The sequence below is a fragment of the Cervus canadensis genome, chromosome 10 (genome assembly GCF_019320065.1).
Source record: "Cervus canadensis isolate Bull #8, Minnesota chromosome 10, ASM1932006v1, whole genome shotgun sequence".
NCBI classification, from domain to species: Eukaryota; Metazoa; Chordata; class Mammalia; order Artiodactyla; family Cervidae; genus Cervus; species Cervus canadensis.
Window position 1 is genome coordinate 67,054,584 of NC_057395.1, and position 23,451 is coordinate 67,078,034.

The following is a 23,451-nucleotide window of genomic DNA, read 5'->3' on the forward strand; positions in this document are numbered from 1 at the left end:
AGGACTTGTGCATCATGGAAAGATGCGGGTGGATTCCCTGAGGGAAATCCTCGAGTTTCCCTAATTAGGCACAGGATGTGCTGAAGGTGAAGGAGGCGCCCCTGGTGGCACCTTGCCTCTGTGACTTGAGCTGAAAAAGATCAGAAGCTTCTGAATCAGGGGCACTGGGAAGACCTAGCATCAAGTAGCTGCCACATCAAAGAAAGTCCTCCCGGGGGGGATTATAGAGGCATTTCCTCCAAGTGTCAAGCAGTAGCACCAGGAAGGAGCCTGGGCATCGCCAAAGTTTATACTGAAGTAGAGGCTGTGCCAAATTAAAAGTGAATGCAAAACACACAGCTGAGAACAACAACAGCTTCACCAGGCATGGAAAGAATTGCTGCAGAGATAAATATTCCTGTGAACATTGCTCACAGCTCAGGCTTCCTCCCAACTCCCCTCCGGCTGCTCAATAACAATGAGAGTGTTATAAATTTACACTGAAGAAGCCCTCCAGTTGGAGATCTCTGAAGCCAAGAACAACCAAAGGGAACCAGAAGGGGAAGCAAAGACAATTTACTCAAAATGTTTATGGAAAAACACCAGTCCCACTTACATATCCCATGGCTTAAAGATGAAGATCTAAAGCGGCACCATCAGCTCTGTGAAACATTTCAAATTACAAAAGATTGAGAAAATGCATGCAATATGCAAGGGATGGAAGAATCAAAGACAATGTCAAGAATGTCTTCTTGTGTTTTTAATACTGTGGAAAAAATGGGGTCTCTGAAAACAGGGGTGAGAAGTGAAATAGCAATAAGATTTACATGAAAACAGAGGTGGGCAAAATGTAGGGGATGTAAAAAAGAAAATTATATTACCTAAGAGAGAGGGAAATAAGAACAGACTTCAGTATCTGTTTTAGGAATCCTAAAATGAAAAGGCAGCACCGCAAGGGTTAAATATGTACATGCATGCTAAATCGCTCAGTCATGTCAGATTCTTTGCCACGTGGAGATGTGGAGCTTGATCTAAATTGATCAAGAGTGATTGGAATGGGGACTTCCCTGGTGTTCCAGCGGTTAAGAATCTGAGCTTCCAGAGCAGGGGGCACAGGTTTGATCCTTGGTGGGGGAACTAAGATCTCTCATGCTGCATGGTGCAGCGAAAAAAATAAACAAAAATAAATTAGAAAAACAAAATTATTAGAGTGGGGACCCCAGTTCAATTCCTGGGTCAGGAAGCTCCGCTGGAGAAGGGATAGGCTACCCACTCCACTATTCTGGCCTGGAGAATTCCAAGGACTGTATAGTCCATGAGGTCATAAAGAGTCAGACCCGACTGAGCGACTTTCACTTTCACTTCACTTTTACTTTAGAGTGGGGAGAAAAGAGCCAAAACAAGGATGGTGATGAGAAAGAAGAGGTGAGAAGTAGGAGACAGGAGATGGAACAGAACTAATTTGTTCCTGAAAAAGATCCATGAAGAAAAATAAGAAAGCAGTGATCAGAGACATAATAAAAGAGACATTTCTGAGCCAAAAAAAAAAAAAAAGAATTTTTTGGAAAAGCCATACTGTGAGCATGAGTGAAATACCTAAAAATGCTTAGTAATTTTGCTTTTATCTTAAGGAAAAAGGAAGAGAGAATGAGGTGAACATAAGAAAGGATGTGTGCTAAGTTGCTTCAGTTTTGCCCAACTCTTTGCAACCCTCTGGACTGTAGCCTGCCAGGCTCCCTCTGTCTGTGGGGTTATCCAGGCAAGAATACTGGAGTGGGTTGCTGTGCCCTCCTCCAGGGGATTTTCCCAACTCAGAAATCGAACCCTAGCCTCTTACATTTCCTGCATTGACAGGAAGGTTCTTTACCACTAGTGCCACCTGGGAAGCCCCTAAGAAGGGGAAGGTTTGTTAAATAGAAAGAATGAGAAATTCAGCCAGCTCTGGACTTCTTTTCTGCCACCAGAAATGTTAGGGGGAAAAAAAAAATGGAGTTATGTCTGTATTACTTTCATGATAAGAAAGCTGTGATGCAGGACTTCTAAACTCGGCCCAGGTTCTGTTCATATATAAAAATAAGAAAAAAAAAGAAAAAAGAGAAAAGGAAGAGAGGGGGAGGAGGAGAGATTGATTCTAATTGAGACCTTGATACCATTTCTGTCACTTCCAATCCATTCTCAAAGCAGCCAGATTGATCTTAAAATGTATATCAGATCACATCACTTCTCTTTCCCATCGATGCTAAAATGAAACAAAACAAAAATCAAAATGCCCATAAAATCTGCCACTGACTAACTGTCTGGTTTCACCTGCAGCCACAGTTTTCTTTGTTCCCCGTCCTCCACCCACCCTGGCTCCTTCTCATTCCCAAATGTGCCAGTCAGCTCTTTCTCACTTGATGGTTTTCCTGGATATTATTCACTCTGCCCAGATTCTGCTGCCTCCACTATTCCCCATACTAACTTCTATTCATCCTTCAAGTTTCATATACATGCCACTTCTTCAGAGTTGCCTTTCCTTGGCTCCTACTTTAAATTAAGTGAAAGTGAATGTTAGTCGTTCACTTCTTATCTGACTCTTTTTCGACCCCAGGGACTGTAGCCTGCCAGGCTCCTCTGTCCATGGAACTCTTCAGGCAAGAATACTGGAGTGGGTAGCCATTCCCTTCTCCAGAGGATCTTCCCCACCCAGGGATCGAACCTGGGACTCTTGCATTGCAGGCAGATTCTTTACTGTCTGCGCCACCAGAGAAGCCTAGTTAAACTAGCTCACCTCATAGTATTCCATCGCTACATTTTTTTTTCTATTATGATAAAGTTCACACCCCAAAAGGTAACACTGTACCCAGTAGGCAATTACTACCCATTGCCCCTCCTCTTGGACCCTGACAACCACCTGCTGTGTTCTGTCTATCAATTTATCTATTCTGGGTATTTTATATAAATGGAATCATATAGTTTATGATCATTTATGACTTTTTTTTTTTTTCACTTAGCATGGCATTTTCAGGTTCATTCAGGTTGCAGCATGCATCAGTACTTAATTCCTTTTTTAAGGCTGGCTACTGTATTGTATGTATCAATACGTACCATAATGTGCCTGTCATTCATCCTCTGATGGGCGTTTGGGTTGTTTCCACCTTTGGGTATTGTAGGTACTGTAGTGTTGCTATGAACATTCATGTATAACATAAGCACCTGATTGAGTCTGTTATGAGCTGAATGATTGTGTTCATGATGTGATGATATTAGGAGATAGGGCCTTTGGGAGGCAACTAGATTTAGGCTAGGTCGTGAGGGTGAGGCTCACTTTACGGAACTAGTGCCCTTAGAATGAGAGGAAGAGCCACAGAGCTTCCTCTCTGCCCTGTGTGGTCACGGCGAGAGAGCAGCAATCCGCAAGCCAGGAGGAGAGAGCTCACCAGAACCTGGTCAGGCTGGCACCCTGATCTCAGGATTCCACCTTCTAGAACTGTGTGAAATACGCTTCCGTTTTTGAAGGCCCCCCACCTTTGGTATTTTGTTAGGGTGGCCCTAAGGGCTTCCCTGGTGGCTCAGATGGTAAAGCATCTGCCTGCAATTCGAGAGACCCTGGTTCAATCCCTGGGTCTGTAATATCCCCTGGAGAAGGGAATGGCAACCCACTCCAGGATTCTTGCCTGGAGAATTCCATGGACAGAGGAGCCTGGCGGGCTACAGTCCATGGGGTCACAAAGAGTCAGACATGACTGAGCGACTAACACTTTACTACGGTAGCTCTAGCTGACCAAGACAGACTCTGCTTTCATTTCCTTGGAGGTCCCATGCTCCTTTAATTTGTTGCTCATATTCATATTCCTAGTGCAATTCTTATCTGTATTATTCTTTCTTTAGTATCTGCTTATTTATACTATGGGCTTCCCTGGTGGCTCAGTTGGTAAAGAATCTTGCCTGCAGCGCAGGAGACCTAGATTTTATTCCTGGGTCAGGAAGATCCCCTGGAGAAGCGAATGGCAATCTTTCCAGTAGTCTTGCCTGGAGAATTCCATGGACAGAGGAGCCTGACAGGCTACAGTCCATGGAGTTGCAGTCAGACACGACTGAGCGACTAACACTGACTGACTAGCCACACGATACATCACACCCTTTGGGTGCTAGGAACATTGGTGTTGTGTGCTACTTTAGCACCTGGTGCGATGCTGAACCACAAGAGGTAGCTGATAAATGTGTGTGAACAGATGAGTGAACAAGGAAGTAAGTTGCCCAGATTGATACATAAGCTGATAGAACTTGAGAGTAGAGTGTTGAGGAATTTGGAAGAGACCAGTTTTATTTATGTGGCTCAAAAACAGCCTCTCACTGTCATGAAAAAGCTGTCTCTCTCCAGTAACCAGGAATTATTTTATTGGGCATTTTTTATTTTAGAGTTTATTCCAAACTCTAAAAACTTTAGAAGTCGTAAATTTAGGGAAAAAAACAAAGTTTTGGTTATATTTTGCCTGAAGTCTCAGTTTGGTTCTGTTCATAGCAAAGACCCAGATTCCTGCTAAGAAATCCAGTTAGGGGACTCCCAAGGAACCATAGGTCACAGCCCAAACTTTTCTCTCTGGATCTTTTCAGAGAGGCAGGGTCAGATGAACGTGGATGACATCCAAGGTCGATCTTGCTGGTTGTTGAGATTCTGGTGGCTGAAGTTGAGTTTGGTTTCCATTGGATCTCTTGATGGCTTTTTCAGTTTTCTGTGTGTCTGCACTCTCTATTTGTCATACCTGTTGTAATCTGCACTGTCCCAGAGCAAGCATGCTGTAGGGAGTGAGAGATATATTAATACGTAGCAGGTTGGGCATCTTTCAGTTCAGTTCAGTCGCTTAGTCGTGTCTGACTCTTTGCAACCCCATGAATCACAGCATACCAGGCCTCCCTGTCCATCACCAACTCCCAGAGTTTACTCAAACTCATGTCCATTGAGTTGCTGATGCCATCCAACCATCTCATCCTCTGTCGTCCCCTTCTCCTTCTGCCCCCAATCCCTCCCAGCATCAGGGTCTTTTCCAGTGAGTCAACTCTTCACATGAGGTGGCCAAGGTATTGGAATTTCAGCTTCAGCATCAGTCCTTCCAAGGAACACCCAGGACTGATCTCCTTTAGGATGGACTGGTTAGATCTCCTTGCAGTCCAAGGGACTCTCAAGAGTCTCCTCCAAACCACAGTTCAAAAGCATCAATTCTTCAGTGCTCAGCTTTCTTCACAGTCCAACTCTCACATCCATACATGACCACTGGAAAAACCATAGCCTTGACTAGATGGACCTTTGTTGGCAAAGTAATATCTCTGCTTTTTAATATGCTGTCTAAGCTGGTCATAACTTTCCCTCCAAGGAGTAAGTGTCGTTTAGCTTCATGGCTGCAATCACCATCTGCAGTGATTTTGGGGCCCCCAAAAAAAGAGTCTGATTTACCCCCCACTCAATGTCTCTGATGTCATGCTCCTGGGTCCAGTTTTGTCTGTCTACCTCTGTCTATGAATCTTGTCTGTGTCTCTCTATTTTGACTTTGCTTTCTCTATTTGTCTCTTCTTCCCACTCCTCTCACTCTTTCTCCATCTCTCCTTGTCCTTGTCTGTCTCTCCTAAAGGACGGAAGCATGTACCCCACGTACCACGTGTCTATCTTGCTCTCTCCCTCCAGGACGGCTGTGTTCCCTTTCAATAAACTCCTTCCTGTCTCCAAGTGGCTGGTCCTATCTCCTCTGCGATCAGAGGAGACCGGAACTGGCTGCGATGAATGTGAGGAAGTCTTTATAATGAACAGGATCTCTCTGCTGTTTACATAAACACTTTTGGCGGCACAGGGAAGCCAAGCAGACCATTTTGCAATTAAGTGTAATTAAACATGGGGGAGCGAGTAGAAAAGAGGGGGTGGGGGCTAAGTTATAGGACAAGGGGTGCTGGGAGCCAGTAGATTAACACATGGGGGACATGGCAACCCATTCCAGGATTCTTGCCTGGAGAATCTCTTAGATTCTGATGGGCTACAGTCCATAGGGTTTCAGAGAGTCAGACATGACTGAAGTTACTTAGCAGCAGCAGCAGGCTCTGTAATTATGCCCTGACAGTTACTAGGGGCAGGGCTCTGAGCTGGGATCCAAGGACAGGGAACTTTGTGGATAGCCGCTGCCCTGTGTGAGTTGAGTTTAATGACATAGTGGCTGGGTGCCGCAGGGATATAGTGGGCTGTGGAAGCTGCAAAAAGGAGACTAGGGAGGAGGAGATCTTAGAGGTGTGGTGATACGCTTAAGCAGAGCCTTGAAGGGAGAAATCGACTTGGGAGAGAGAAGAGCTGGAGAAGGAAGGGCCTTCTAGGCTGCAGGGACAGATTAAGCCAGAGCTCAGATCAGGAAGGCCTAAGGTACTTGCAGGGCTGAGAAAACGCCCTGATGGTATCTCATCTGAGTAGGCAGGGAGGAAGAGAAATGGACAGGTGGGAGCTGTGAGGGCAGGAGCAACGTGTATCATGTACAGCACTTGGCTCTCACTCTAGGGAACCAGAGATGCTTTGAATTTCTGTGGCTCGGCCCCCTAGCACCTTCTGCTATGGCAGAAATATATGTGTGATGGCAGCCACATGTGGATACTGCGGATATGAGCTCTTGAAGTGTGGCTACTATGAATTTGCATTTTTTTTTAAATTGTAATTCATTAAGGCATACATTTAAATGCTTCTTAGAGGGAGTGGCCACTGTATTAGCCCAACTTTGAGAAGTCAAGGCCAGCATCTCTGGAGAGATGCCATGACCATCTTTTTGGAAGACCAATCTGGGGCCAGAGTGTGACGAGAGGGTTGGTGGATTGGTGGGGGAGAATAATTAGGTTGCTGATGTTTTAGAACCAGGGATACTGAACGTGATTCAGGACCTTGGCAAGGAGGTGTCACACTGAGAGTCAAGTTGGGGGCTGAGCCCTGGGAGGGGTAGGACCACTGCAGCTGGATTCCAGTGGCAAGCTGCAGATGTGGCCCCATGCTGGCTGACCCCATCAGCCTGGGATCCAGCTTGGGGATGTGATGGTGACATTGTGCTTGTGTATGTGTGTCCAACGATGCATGTTCAGTCTTGTCCGATTCTTTGCGACCTCATGGACTACAGCCTGCCAGGCTCCTCTGCCCATGGAATTTTCCAGGCAATGATACCGGTGTGGGTTGCCATTTGCTACTCCAGGGGATCTTCCTGACCCAGGGATTGAACCCCAGACTCCTACCTCTCCTGCATTGGCAGGCAGATTCTTTACCACTGCATCACCTGGGAGGGTGATGCTGAGAAGGTCTCTAATGGTAGCACAAGAACCAAAGGAAACTCCTGGCTCCAGTGTCCTGAAACCCAAAGGTGCCTCTCCTACTTCCTTTTCCTAAAAGCATATTTTATCTTTTGATGAAAAATGAAGTCAGTCTAAAGTAAAAAAAAAAAAAAAAAATTGACCAAATCCAAACAGACTTTTTGTTTGCTTGTTTTTGGTAGAAATTGACAAAATCAATCCTAAGTTATTCCTAGAAATATAAAGGTCCAGAGATAGCTACAATATCCGAATGATATCTGTGAAGCTGGAGGAGCAGTGGCTTGCTGTTTCATATCCATATATTGATAATACTTATTTTAAAGATAGGGTAATTAAAGCAACGTAAATTTGGTACAGAGATAGACAAATCAATCAAAGGAAAAGGATAGTGCAGAAAAAGCCCTTAACATACCCAGAAACTCGGTATAAGACTGATGTGGCATAACAAAGAGTTGTAGTGAGGGGAGGGGTTATGTTTTATTCAGTAAATGCATTGGGGAAAATGGCTATCTTTACAGGAAAAAAAAAAGACAAAAACATTTTGTTTCTACTTTAGACCATGCACAAACATCAAATCTTCAAGTAATAAATACTAAAATAATAGAACTTTTAGAAGAAAATTTATGGGAATATCTTTGTGATCTTGGAGTAGAGAGGTTATTGGTTTTTTTTTTTAAATAAACAAAAAATGCAAAGCAAAAAGGGTAAGATTTATAAATTTGACTAAATGAAATAAAGTCTTCCATATGCCAACAGACATTTGTATAAATAACTGACAAAAGTTTCCTCTCAGGAATGTAGGAAGCATTCCTATAAATCAACAATATAAAGACAAAGAGTCCACTAGAAAAAAATGCACAAAGGATATAAACAGAGAAAGCACAGAATATGAAAGTCTAACAGCTGTACATATATAGGAAGAAATGCTCAACCACATTAATAAGTCATAGATATGCAAGTTAACATGAGACATCATTTCCCACCCATTATGCGATGCCAGTTTTCGCTGAGTACGTGAAGAAAGGGATGCTCTCACAAACTGCAGAGTGACTGTAAGTGGGTAGGTCTCATCTAGAGATCAATTTAGCAATAACGGGTCAGATTGAAGATGTGCACACTTTATGACCTGAAACTTCAATTGCTGGGTAAATAATCTTTTGCATATGTGCACAAAGACAGAAAGAAGCATTGCTTGCGAATAAGGAACATTGGATTCACCAACTGCAACAGTGACATGTATCAGTGACATCCTATCAATATCAACACATATCAATACATTAATGACAACCAGTGGGGAACGGATAAGTAACTTGTAACCGGGGATGAGAGGTTACCGATCAAGATATAGGTCGCTGTGCGGGCAGTATCTGTTGAGAGATGGGATCACTGCCTGGTAAACACACCTGCGTGCATTTCTGGTTCTTCATTTTCTCTTTCTGGCTTCCATATAGCTGGATTGGTGAGCTCGTTCACCTGTTCATCTACGAAACATGGCTAGGCATATTTAGTGACAAATGAAGCCCTGAAAAGGGACATTTCCCCCCATTGAGTCTGTTCACAAATGGGCTGTAAATTCCATATACAGCTCCAAAATAAGAGGCCAAAAATAGTCCAGACATTGGCAGCCTCACTGAGACTGCGGCTTCCCGCGGGGGCTGCTTCTGAGAAGACAACTTCATTTGGACAGATTTGCGCTGGTGTGTCTGTTAACAACATGGTCTCCTCGGTTTACAGACTTCTTGAAGATTTCCCAGGGCTTGGAGAGATGTTTGCACAAACTGGCTTCCCAAGATAAATCCCAAGTCACGTAGCCAGGGGCTGGCATTAGATTGAAAGACAGTACAAAGGAAGCTCATTAAAACCTGGCCAACAAGATGCAACAGAGCCAGGCATCACAAATAGAATCAATATAATATTACCTCCAAGAAGGCAGAGAGTTTTGTGTATTTTGTCCTCTGCCGAATCCCCGAATCTCATTCCTGGCACAGGGGATGGGGTTTGTAAATATTTGTGGAATGAATGAACTGAACTCGGTTCATCCAGCATTTGTTGCATTGCTACTATGTGCTGAGTTGGGAGCCGGATTTGCAAAGTACTATAAGCCTAATAGAGAAAAGAAATTTGAAAACAAATAACCACATAAGACTCTGTGCTTCCAATGGTGGGGGCCTGGGTTCAACCCTCGGTCAGGGAAATAAGATCTCACATGCTGTGTGGTGCAGCCAAAAAATTAAAAAAAAAAAAAAAAAGGAAAGAAAACAAATAACCATAATGGAATAGTTTAGGTGCTATCATCAAAATGTGTGAAATTGCTGGGAGAAAAGTGACCAGGGTAAGATTAACTGTGATGGTAAAAGAAGGAGTAGATGCAGAAAGAGGGTGACATTCCAAGGCTTTGAAGGGGAACAGGAGTGTTCAGACAGGCAAAGAGCTATTGAGAGGGCATTCCAGGTCGAAGGGGGCCAAGGGATCCCAAGAAAATGCCTGTGTTGTGTTCGACTCTTTACAACCCCATGAACTGTAGCCCAACTAGGTTCCTCTGTCCATGGGATTTTGCCAGGCAAGATACCAGAGTGAGCTGGCATTTCCTTCTCTAGAGAATCTTCCTGACCCAAGGATTGAACCTGTGTCTCTGGGGTCTCCTGCTCTGGCAGGAGATTCTTTACCCACTAAGTCACCTGGGAAGCCTGGAAAATGTCTGGAGCTGTGAAAACCAGGGGCATATTTTGGGACCACCTTGAGGAGTTAAAGGAGCAGCTGCCTAAAACAGGGGCAAAGTGAGGTTTTCTCCCAGTGACATGCAGAGCTACTGATGAAAAAAAGCATTGCATCTACCAAGTTCCCAGGCACCATGTTACAACAGCAAATAGCATAGATGAGGCTTGGCAGCTTGAGTAATCTCCAGTGCGACATGCACAAAGGGGCCGTCTTCTCTGTCTTTGAGTTTCCAAGGCCTGAAATGTGCTTGGCACAAAGCAAATGCTCCCTAAATGTTGGCTGAACACAGGAAAGAACATTTCAGAGGAGTTTGTTAAATCAGGATGACAAATAAAGCAGAGGGGGAACTTTCTCAGGGGCTAAGACTCTGAACTCCCAAGGCAGGGGTCTGGGTTTGATCCCTAGTCAGGGAACTAGATTCCACAGGCTGCAACTAAGAGTCCCCATGTCACAACTAAAGATCCTATATCCTGCAGCTAAGATCTGGCACAGACAAATACACAAATCAGTCAACATTAAAAAATTAATTAAAAAAAGAAAGGGTGGGTTTAGGCTATACTTTAATGCAGAGCAAGGAAGCAGGGGAAGAGATAGAAATGGCATGGGGTTTGACATTAACTTGCCCAGGTTCCAATCCTGGTCCCATCCAGTGTAGATGGGCTAGGATGAGACATTTGAAACCCACGAGCCTCTGTTTCCTCATCTGTAATACCTAGATTAAGAATGCTAGTATAGCCATCTATACAGCAAAGGCTTACCTGATCTGTTTTTTTGGGGGGCCACACGCTCTGCATGGGTGGTTTTAGCACCTGAGACAGTTCAGTGTTTAAGAGCATCCTCTGCAGTTAGATAGACCCGGGTTGAAGTAATGCTCCACTACTATTAATATAAAACTGGGTAGCATTGGGAAAGCTAGTTCACTTCTTTGTGGCTCAGTCTCATATGAAAAATGGAGATAATGATTGTATATACCTCACGTGTTTGGTGAGGATTAGAAAGTGTCATCAGTGCCAAGTACCTACAAGATCTCTTAAAATTTTTTAAAAATTATTTATTTTTGGCTGTATTCAGGTCTTTGTTGCTGTACTGACTTTCTCTAGATGCAGCAAGTGGGGGCTACTCCTCGCAGTGTGTAGGCTTCTCACTGCAGTGACTTTTCTTGTTGCGGAGCACAGATTGTAGGCATGTGAGCTTCAGGAGCTGTAGCTCAGGGGTCTAGATGCCCTGCAGCATGTGGCATCTTCTTGGACTAGAGATCAAACCCATGTCCCCTGCATTGGCAGGTGAACTCCTAACCACTGGATCACCAAGGAATTCCCTACCCAGCTCTGTTAATAAATGGAGTTTGATAGTTGATTCTAGGTGGGCTTGATATTTGCTATCTCAGCTACTAAATTGTGATACCCCGTTAGGAATATAAACTACACAAGCATTGCACTGGCTATATATGGCTGTGTATCAAATTATCCCAACTTAGTGGCTTAGAACAGTGCACATTTATTATCTTACAATTTCTGTGGGTACATAGCATAGACAGGGTTTAGCTGGATTCCTACAAGACTGCGATCAAGCTGTCAGTCAAGGCTGGAGTCTTCTCTGAGTTCATCTGGGGAAGAATTGGTGTATGTAGTTGGCAGAATTCAGTTTCTTGCTGGCCATCGGCCAGAGGTTGCCTTCACTTTCTAGTCACGTGGCTGGTGTTCACAAACTTAACCAAGTTCAATCGTAACTCTTCTTCTTTGGGGTATAATCCGGAGTTAATGCTGCAGTACAACTCACCATTTGGACATTTTCCCTGATACAAGAGGTGAATACTTTTGTTAATAAGACACAAACATAATAAAAACATTATATATATGTGTGTGTAAACAGAAAGAAATAAAAGAGGGAAAGATACTAAAAAGAATAAAAGAAAGTCACCTAAATTGGGTTCCCAGCCCTTCAAAGGAAACCTTGGCTGTGAAGAAAGCCTCAGTCCTTTCCTTGCACAAATTGAGGAGAGAAAAGAACTTGAAGCTAGAGGTACTTCTCTGATGGACCAGTGACTTGGATTCTGAGATCTCAATGCAGGGGGCTTGGGTTTGATTCTTGGTCCAGGAACTAGATCCCACATGTTGCAATTAAAAGCCTGCATGCAGCAACTGAAAGATCCACATGCCACATGCAACTAAGACTTGGTGCCACCAAACAAATCAATACATGAATTAATTAATTAAAAAAAAAGAAGAACTCTGAGCCAGAGCTATGGGTTTGTGAGATTCTGGTCTGAACTCAGTTGTATTTGAGGACAGAATGGGTTGTCACCTGAACTTATAAGAGGCCTTTAAGAACAGGTAGCCTCTAAACTTTAGGAAAAATCAGTCTTGTCCTAAAATGGCCATGTGCCTAAAGGTAGGAAGGACTCTGTCTTCCTTCTGAGTGGCTGGGACTTGAGGGGACCATGGCTTTGTGGCTGAATGGATTAAAGAGATGATCAGTCTCACCTAGCCCCAAAGAGGAGCAGAGGCTACTCAAATACTATCTCTCACTGCCGTAAGTACCCCCGAAGTCCAGATTATGGCAAGCAAGACTGACTAGCTTCTTGTACCACTTACATGTTCCAAAGGACCTTGGGAACAGGTTTTCATGGGAGGGGGCAACATCAATGCTTGGGTGGATGAAGTCTATTGAAATCAATGAGAATTGATTTAGAGCATGGGGGCGACCATGTTAAAATCTCCTACCTCTTGATAGAGCCTCATGAATATTAACAAGGTTAAGATCAATAAGGAGCTGATTTTCAGATGCAAACCTGACTTCATGTGTAGATTAAAGGAAGGGAATGATGGTCTGTCTTTCTGCACTGTTCCTGCTCAATGCTGAGTGGACCTAAAATCCAAAAACCCAACTGAAACCTGCAAGATGCAGATCTCATCATGCATTTTCACATTTCACCCTGTTGGACATCTTTTCTCCCTATGCTTTAATCTAAGAATGTTCTGTGTTTGAGACATGTTTGCAAAAATTATGTGTATGTGTTTAGGTGTGTTTATTCTTTTATTGATTCATAAGTCTTGCTTCAATCAGTCTTCCCCATCATTATTTTTGATCTTCATATTTCATTTCGACTTTTACCATGGCCTTGTAATTGGTCTCTTTGCTGTCGATCTCATCCCCCTTCGACTCATCCCACAACACACCACGAAAATGATTTATCTGAAGCTCTGTTTCAGATAAGTCCTCTGCTCAGAAATCTGTCAGATCTTCCCCATTGCCTTCAGGATGATGTCCTAATTCCTTAGTGCCCTATTTAAGACATGTCATGATTTAGCCTTAACTGCACTGATATCTCCACAAAGACATTTCAGCCAGGACCTGAACGATGGGAATGAGCTAGACCTGGGAAAACATGAAGGGAGAACATTCTAAGCAAATGTTATAACAAATTTAAAGGCCCTTGGGTGTAAAAGACCATAGTGTGTTAAAAAAACAGAAAGTGTGTTGCTAGGCTAGGGGAGAGGACAAGGGGTTCGTAGGTAATGATCAATCAGTTATGAAACACCCTTTCTTATTTGGGTCTGTCCTGGACATTCTCTCAGGGGCTTCCCTGATGGCTCAGATGGTAAAGAACTCACCTGCCAATGCAGGAGACATAAGAGATGAGGGTTTGATCCCTGGGTTAGGAAATTCCCTGGAGGAGGGCATGACAACCCATCCAGTATTCTTGCCTGGAGAATTCCACGGACAGAGGAGCCTGGTGGGCTACGGTCCATGGGGTCGCAGAGTCAGACACAACTGAGGGATTAACACACACTGAACATTCACCCAGGATTTATTATGAAGGAAGATTCCAGGTGTTTTGAAGGGCATGTAAATCATTATCCCTGTGATGCAGGTGGTGCCCTAGGATATTTTTATATCAAGATTATGTTCCCCTAGTAAAGAAAGAACTTGGCCAGAGGCTAGGATCCCACCTTAATTCACTGGGAGAAGGTGCAAGAATTCTGAGAGTCACTTTTCTCAAACTTCTTTCTCAAACCATCTGTAGGACCTGGCTAAGGATCTGTTGACTTCTGCTGGCCAAACTGGTAAGGCCAGAGCTCCTCCCCCGTATTTCTGAAAAGTCACCTTCCTTCTCTGGTGCCTTTGAGTGAGGTCAAACACTTCTCGGAACACCACTTATCAGGAATTTCTCGTGCCCTGAGTGTGGACTGGGTCACGTTCACTTAGCTGCCTTCCATTACCGACTGACCCTTTATCTTCCACTGAGATTTATTAGGACTTGAGAGACAGGAGCCCTGGTACTTTAAGACATGCCCTGCACTTTATACCATGCCCAGGTCTCCCCCACTGCTGTCTCCTCTGGTTCTCTATCAGCACAACGATGCAGAGCCATAGGGTATGTACTATTCTTCTCCCCCTTTTGCAGATGCTGAAACTGAGGCTTAGATTTGATAAAGGATGTCCCTGGTCTCACTGTGAGTGAGAGAGAGAGTTGTGAATCTGGCTTCCTCTGCCTGATGAACACACACCTATTTCCTTTCTTCATGTCTACTCCAGGGTTCCAAAATAAGAGCTCACATAACAGGAAAAATGGATTTCAATATAAATTCATATCCCCTAGCTCAGTTTGGACCTTAACATTTCCTGCACTTGCGCAATGGCTTACCTCACAAGCCTATTCTTCTCAAGGACTATTTCAAGTCTTTTCCACTTTCCCCGAAGCTTGGATACCAGCTCCTCAGCCACAGCTATCAGCCAATGATCTCAGCTCCTGATTTATAAAGCATCAGCTCAGAGCTCCTCACCATCCAATTACAGGACATACCGACAGGCTAACGTCTCCCCTTCCCTGCTTTCCTGCCTCCATAGTAGAGAAATGCAGTGCCCATTGCGCTGGTCCCGCATGGCGATCTTAATCTGAGACTGCTCCCCACCCTCTGTTTTCTTCTCTTCCCTTACTAGTGAGGTGAAATTTGTTCAGTCTGACTCTTTGTGATCCCTTAGACTGTAACCCGCCAGGCTCCTCTGTTCATGGAATTCTCCAGGCAAGAATAAAAGAGTGGGTAGCCATTTCCTTCTCCAGGGGATCTTCCCAACCCAGGGATTGAACCTGGGTCTCCTGAATTGCAGGCAGATTCTTTATCATCTGACCCACCAGGGAAGAGCATTTCCCTTTCTAGGTTGATCCACAAAGGAGCTCTTGCCCTGGACTTTGTTCTTACCTGAGTTTTCTTTCCCAATTCTAGCCTCCCCTTCTCCTCCATCTTCTCATCCATTCTACTGTCCGATACCTCAATCAATCCCCAGCCTCAACTAGACAAACACCCATGGGCTTCCATATTTTCTGTCTCTTTTGCCCTCACCCCCTTGCTCCTCAAAATTCTCTCTCTAATTTATTCAGTCTTTCAAATCTATCTCATCTATATATCCCATTAATACCTCACTTATCATTTATCTCTGTGTATCTGTCATCCATCTATCTTATCTATCATCTACTTATCACACTTTCACTTTCACTTTCAATCCATCTAATTTATCTCTAGATTAAAGCTAGTGGAGGTGAGGGAATTCTAGTTAAGCTATTTCAAATCCTAAAAGATAATGCTGTGAAAGGACTGAACTCAATAAGCCAGCAAATTTGGAAAACTCAGCAGTGGCCACAGGACTGGAAAAAATCAGTTTTCATTCCAATCCCAAAGAAAGGCAATGCCAAAGAATGCTCACACTACCACACAATTGCACTCATCTCACATGCTAGCAAAGTAAAGCTCAAAAATTTCCAAGCCAGGCTTCAACAGTATGTGAACCGTGAACTTCCAGATGTTCAAGCTGGATTTAGAAAAGGCAGAGGAACAAGAGATCAAATTGTCAACATCCATTGGATCATCAAAAGAGCAAGAGAGTTCCAGAGAAACATTTACTTTTGCTTTATTGACTACGCCAAAGCCTTTGACTGTGTGAATCATAACGAACTGTGGAAAATTCTTAAAGATATGGGAATACCAGGCCACCTGACCTGCCTCCTGAGACATCTGTATGCAGGTCAAGAAGCACCAGTTAGAACTGAACATGGAACAATAGACAGGTTCCAAATTGGGAAAGGAGTACGTCAAGGCTATATATTGTCACCCTGCTTATTTAACTCATATGCAGAATACATCATGCAAAATGCCAGGCTGGATAAAGCACAAGCTGGAATCAAGATTGCCAGGAGAACTGTCAATAACCTCAGCTAAGCAGATGACACCATCCCTATGGCAGAAAGCGAAGAAGAACTAAAGATCTTCTTGATGAAAGTGAAAGAGGAGAGTGAAAAAGTTGGCTTAAAAGTCAACACTCAGAAAACTAAGATGGTATCTGGTCCCATCACTTCATGGCAAATAGACAGGGAAACAATGGAAACAGTGAGAGACTTTATTTTGGGGGGCTCAAAAATTACTGCAGATGGTGACTGCAGCCATGAAATTAAAAGATGCTTGTTCCTTGGAAGAAAAGCTATGACCAACTTAGACAGCATATTAAAAAGCAGAGACATTACTTTGCCAACAAAGGTCCATCTAGTCAAAGCTATGGTTTTTCCAGTAGTCATGTATGGATGTGAGAGTTGGACTATAAAGAAAGCTGAGTGCTAAAGAATTGATGCTTTTGAACTGTGGTGTTGGAGAAGACTCTTGAGGGTCCTTTGGATTGCCAGGAGATCCAACCAGTCCATCCCAAAGGAAATCAGTCCTGAATATTCCTTGGAAGGACTGATGCTGAAGCTGAAACTCCAATACTTTGGCCACCTGATGCGAAGAGCTGACTCATTTGAAAAGACCCTGATGCTGGGGAAGATTGAAGGCAAGAGGAGAAGGGGATGGCAGAGAATGAGATGGCTGGATGGCATCACTGACTCAATGGGCATGAGTTTGAGTAAACTCTAGGAGTTGCTGATGGACAGGGAAGCCTGGTGTGCTGCAGTCCATGGGGTCACAAAGAGTCAGACATGACTGAGAGACTGAACTGAACTGAATCTGTCTCTAATCTAATGCAGTCTCTTTCCATCTTTTAATCTATCAATCCCTCTGAGTTCAAGCCTGTCTCAGCCTAAATTATCAAAATCTCGTCCACCTTTTCAAGGACATGGTCCATATAATTTCCATTGTTCTTTTAAATGCAGTTTAATTTCACCGTTAGTATATTTTCAGTTTAAAAATGTTCAAATATTATGAAACAGAAGTCCCTGCTGAACATCCTTTCCACTAGCAGGCTCACTTCCTGCCCCAGAGGTCAACCATTTATCTAGTTTGATATGTATGTACACAAACAAGTGCATAGTGCTGTGTGGTTTAGTTCTATAGTATCTTGCACATGCATGAGTGTATGCTAAGTCACTTCAGTCGTGTCCGACTCTTTGTGACCCTATGGACCATAGCCCGCCAGGTTCCTCTGTCCATGGGATTCTCCAGGCAAGAATACTGGAGTGGGTTGCCATGCCCTCCTCCAGGGGATCTTCCCAATCCAGTAATCTAACCTACATCTCTTACATCTCCCTGCATTGGCAAGTGGGTTCTTGGCAAGTGGGTTCTTTACCACTAGCAGCACCTGGTTAGCCCATATTGCCCTGCACAATAATATATTGACAGTGACCAGCACCCACTCATGAGAGCCAATGTGCACATGTCTTTGCAATTCCACATTCAGTAGCATCACACTGATAGCTTGTAGCTGACCATGGTGGGAGTATTCACATCATGGGAAGAAGCAAACTGCGAGTCAGGGTTTTTCTTCCCTGGTGAGTCAGGTGTTAAACGTATTCTGCTGAGTATAGATATTGTCTTACGTCTGTTGGTAGACACTTATTTTATTTGCTTAATTGTTGCAAACTGTTCAACATTGTGGACACGTACAGGTTATTTTGTCATTCCTTGAATGAAGTGTGTTCACATTATACCCTTGTTTTCACTTGCACACACAACGCTTCAATGAACCACAAGGGTTTTTTGGTTTTTGTTCTTTTTTCATATTTTGGACACATCTGTGAATATTTTTCTCAGAGAGTTACTTAGTAGTAGTGCTTTTGGATTGAAGCAAATTTAAGTTTTCTATTATAATGGACAAGGTTAAATTGTCCTTCAAAATAACCACTAATGTACACCTTTATCAATAATAGTACATGTCAGATCTTGGAAATTGGCTAGTTCTCTAGGTAGATAAAAGAGAAATTGCTCTTATGCTAAAGTATCACTGTTAGTAAAAATATAATGATAAGGTGATGACAATGATAAAATAATTTTAAAAGTAGTCATGAGTAATCATGATTCCATATATGGTTGCTGGTTGTCCAAAAAAATTATATTCTAAATTTATATCTTATTGCAAGAGATGTGGCTTCTAAAAGTCACTGAACTAATTAATTGGGGGTTTGGGTTTGTCCCGATACTCTGACTGATTAAAACTATTCTCTTATGGATTCTAATCTTTGGACAGCCCCCCCCAAATGTTAACTATAACTTTTTTTTGTACAGGACATTTAATTTAATCATGGTGACCTAAAATCATACTTTCCCTGTAATGGTTGTAAAGTACCATTTCCAGCCACTCAAGATGAAGTGTTTGGGAATAATTCAGGTGCCTCATCTAATGCCCTCACTTATAGACCTCCGGCAGAAAATGGGGATTGTGCAGTTTGTTTTTACTGGCTGTATTGATCTGATCTGCAGAATTTCTTTCCTCCACAGCTAAATCAGTAAATCCCACACTTAGCTGGCATTTTGCTCCAGTACTTTTAAGAAGAGTTGAATTTGGAGTCATGAAACGATATATTGTCACTGTTACTGATTCTGACACATTGCTATTAAAGGCAGTCTATAAAATTCTTGCCTGTGTGTGGAAAATCACTACTGCCAAACATCGGGGATGAGGTAACCCTTTTGAAAATAAGATATGCCTCCTTGTATTCCACTGGACATCTCTTTAGCAGCCATCGGAGTGAGTTGTGTTTTTAAAGGGCACGTTTGGATTTTTCAAATTATAGGCATCACAGAATTTTTCTTTCGTGATCAACCATAAACTTCTCTCTCCCTCTTCAGAATCAGGAGTTAGTAATGTAAAAGGCTCTTTCATATCACAAGATCTAAACTTTACTGAGCTGTTACTGTGTGCCATTGTGCATGCTAGATGCTTTCTCTTTATTGTTGGCTGAAAAAAAGTGCAAAACCTAAAACTTGAGAATTATGTTTTATTTGGTGGACAAATTGAAGACTTAAGTTCTAGAGTCAGCCCCTCAGATAGCTCTGAGGGACTATTTCAAAGAACTATGGGAGGAGACAAGAAATATAGTTTTTTGCAAAAACAGATAAACAGGTAGTAAGAACATCAAAAAGATTACTGTTAATTAAAGGAAAAAAAAAAGACATCTCAAGTTAATGAATTTAGCCCTTTTCTACATAAGGGAAGCTGTTAAGAGTATGAGGTCATTGAAATAATTCTTTTGATATGCACCTTAACTATCTAGGGCCAGTATCCTCTCCGTTTTTTTTTTTTTTTTCCTATTCTGAATCCTCTTAGGGTGCTTAGCCAGGGGAGATTACAGTGGCTGAAGGCTTGATGGCTGCAACAGCATTTGTTTACTGATATGGCAGGTAACATTCTCTGCCCATGTTATTATCTCATTTAATTTTTTCCACTACCTTGTGAAGCTTCCCTGGTGGCTCAGATGGTAAAGAATCTGCCTGTGATGCAGATTTGGAAGACTGAGCAACTAACACCTTCTCACTTTCTTTCACTTTACTACCTTGTGAAGTATATCCCATTATCACTCCCATTTCACAGATGCTGAAACTGGAACTTAGCACATCAGTCAAGTCAGAAAGCTAGTAAGTAATGAAACCAACCCAATTCTCTAGGCCAGAATACTGGAGTGAGTAGCCTTTCCCGTCTCCAGGATATGCCAGCAAATCTGGAAAACTCAGCAGTGGCCACAGGACTGGAAAAAGTCAGTTTTCATTCCAATCCCAGAGAAAGGCAATGCCAAAGGATGTTCAAACTACTGCACAATTGCACTCATCTCACATGCTAGCAAAGTAATGCTCAAAATTCTCCAAGCCAGGCTTCAACAGTATGTGAACTGTGAACTTCCAGATATTCAAGCTAGATTTAGAAAAGGCAGAGGAACAAGAGATCAAATTGCCAACATCCATTGGATCATCAGAAAAGCAAGATATTTCCAGAAAACATCTACTTTTGCTTTATTGACTATGCCAAAGCCCTTGACTGTGTGGATCACAAGAAACTGTGGAAAATTCTGAAATAGATGGGAATATCAAACCACCTGACTTGCCTCCTGAGACATCTGTATGCAGGTCAAGAAGCAACAGTTAGAACTAGACATGGAACAACAGACTGGTTCCAAACCAGGAAAGGAGTACGTCAAGGCTATATACTGTCACCCTGCTTATTTAACTTATATGCAGAATACATCATGCGAAATGCTAGTCTGGATGAAGCACAAGCTGGAATCAAGATTGCTGGGAGAAATATTGATAACCTCAGATATGCAGATGACACCACCCTTATGGCATCATCCTCTTGATGAAAGTGAGAAAGGAGAGTGAAAAAGTTGGCTTAAAAGTCAACATTCAGAAAACTAAGATCATGGTATCTGGTCCCATCACTTCATGCCAAATAGATGGGGAAACAATGGAAACAGTGAGAGTCTATTTTCTTGGGCTCCAAAATCACTGCAGATGGTGACTGCAGCCATGAAATTAAAAGATGCTTGCTCCTTGGAAGAAAAGTTATGACCAACCTAGACAGCATATTAAAAAGCAGAGATATTACTTTGCCAACAAAGGTCCGTCTAGTCAAAGCTATGGTTTTTCCAGTAGTCATGTATGGATGTGAGAGTTGGACCATAAAGAAGGCTGAACAGAAGAATTGATGCTTTTGAACTGTGGTGGTAGAGAAGACTCTTGAGACTTCCTTGGACAGCAAGGAGATCAAATCAATCAATCCTGAAGGAAATTAGTCCTTAATATTCCTTGGAAGGACTGATGCTGAAGCTGAAACTCCAATACTTTGGCCACCTGATGCGAAGAGCTGACTCATTAAGGACCCTGATGCTGGGAAAGATTGAAGGCAGGAGGAGAAGGGGAGATGGTTGGATGGTATCGCTGACTCGATGGACATGAGTTTGAGTAGGCTCCGGGAGTAGGCTCAGGGAAGCCTGGTGAGCTGCAGTCCATGGGGTCACAAAAAGTTGGACACAACTGAGTGACCGGAACTGAATGAGACAGAACGGAACCCTCTGGGGCTCCAGGGCATGAAAGTCTCTCCTTGTCCCCTGTCTCTGCATTCCAAAAGGCAGATTCAAAGAGTTGCTAATCAGGGAAGGGAGGGGATGTGGAGATAAGACAGCAGCCAAGAAACAATAGTGCAGCCTAGGAGGCAAGGTCCTTGTTCTTCCTCAAGGGATGCATGTCATCTTTGAGCTCTTCTGCAGAAAACCCCCACCAAATGGAATGTGTTAACTCCTTGATGGAGCACTCTTCATTCCAGAGAAGGTCACAGTTCATCCATCATCACTTGATGCTAGGTGATCTCTGGGTTGAAAGAGCAAGGGCTCTGAACCTAGCCTGACTCTTATCAGCAATGCTGCTGGACTAGAAGACTCCTCAGAGCCCCCCTCCAGGATGGGGACACATAGGTTTGAGAGCATTAGCCCACTGTGGCTCCAAGATTAATCCGGTGTTAGGATACAGAGGATTTGGCTTTAGTTAACAGAAATTAGTTAATGGCTCAGTCGTGTCCGACTCTTTGTGAGCCCACAGACTGTAGCCTGCCCGGCTCCTCTGTCCATGGAATTCTCCAGGCACGATACTGGAGTGGGTTGCCATTTCCTTCTCCGGGGGATCTTCCCTACCCAGGCCTTGAACCTAGGTCTCCTGCGTTGCAGGCAGATTCTTTACCAACAGAGCCACTGGGGAAGCCCAACTCAGAGTCAAACCCAGGATTTTCAACTTACGGTACTGAGAAATGGAGTATTTCCTGCCATATCAACAGGCAAGAATGTCACAGCCACCAGGGATTCTGGCCCTCCAAATGTGAATTTCTGAACCCCAAGGGCACCCAGGAAGAACAATGTCTATTACTGCTTCCACTCCATAAGATGAACACTGAGGATCTGGGGATGGGGGTGGGGTAGAGAATGTGAGAAACCTGCAGTATACTGGCCCCAGAGCTGAGATATATATGCAAGGAATGATTTCAGTGAGCCCAGACTCTTGCATCTTTACATACATAGAAAAGGGCTAAATTCTTTAACTTGAGATATCTGGTTTTCCTTAATCAATGGTAATATTTTGGTATTCAGACTACCTGCCTCTTGTTGCAAACTTCTATATAACCTTATTCCTCCTTCCCATCTCCAACCCTCCTGCCTCCGTGGAGCAGTTCTCTCAGGGTTACTTGAGATGCTATCTCCCAAGCTTGAAATTTCTAAAAATTCCCACCAAAGAAAGCATAACTCTCAACTTTTAGGTTGTGACTATTTTCTTTAGTGGACAGTACCCATTCCTCTCCTAAGGGGAGCACCTCTAATTTCACTTCTCTTTGGGTCCTGACAGGTCCATAAGAGTCTTTGAAGAGCAGCGCTGATCAAGAGTGAGAGCAAAGGAACAGATGAACTGGAAAGTCTCAAACCCCGGGATGAGATTCTTTGGTTTTTTTGGATAAGAGACTTTGCTGGGCTGTCCCACTCCTCATCCCTTCTGAGACTCGGGCAGTAACTAACTCACTGATCATTTCTGCTTTTTCACCTTAGGTAGGCAAAAAGCCATTAAAAAAAAAAAAGGAAAAAAGAGAAAAATGAAAGAGAACACACACACACGCATCCCTCATAAGCATTAAAAAATAGTATTTCAGGGAACAAAGAAAATGCTTGATCCCACAGGCAGCCTTGCTTGAAAGACATCTTGTTAAGCTAGAGCTTGTGCAAAAGAAAAAGACTGCAGTTTTCCTGGGTTTGATGTTTATCTCCAGCCGAGCACCGCCATTCAAACCAATCAAAGTTTGACTGGGTTCAGAAATGCCACACCAGCACATTCTGAATTCCTAGTCCCCCCAAAACACTGTAAGTGAAAAACATCTGCATCTAAAACAAGACAGTTAAGAAGACAGGCACAGTGCTAACGCTGGGTGTCTATTTTTGGTCACCAGCTTACTGAGGAGCAGAAGCAAGGAAGAGAGTGTGCTTTCCTCTTTTATTTTTTCCATTTATTGTTATTTTTTAAAACTTGGCAAAATATACACAACATAAAATTGACCATTTTAACCATTTTCTAAGTGTACTGTTTAATGACGTTAGGTACATTCTTGATGTTGTGCAAGCATCAAAAAACATCCATCTTCAGAACTTTTTCAGGTTTTCAAACAGAAACTCCATACCCAGGCCTTCCCTGGTAGTCTAGTGGTTAAGAATCCATCTGT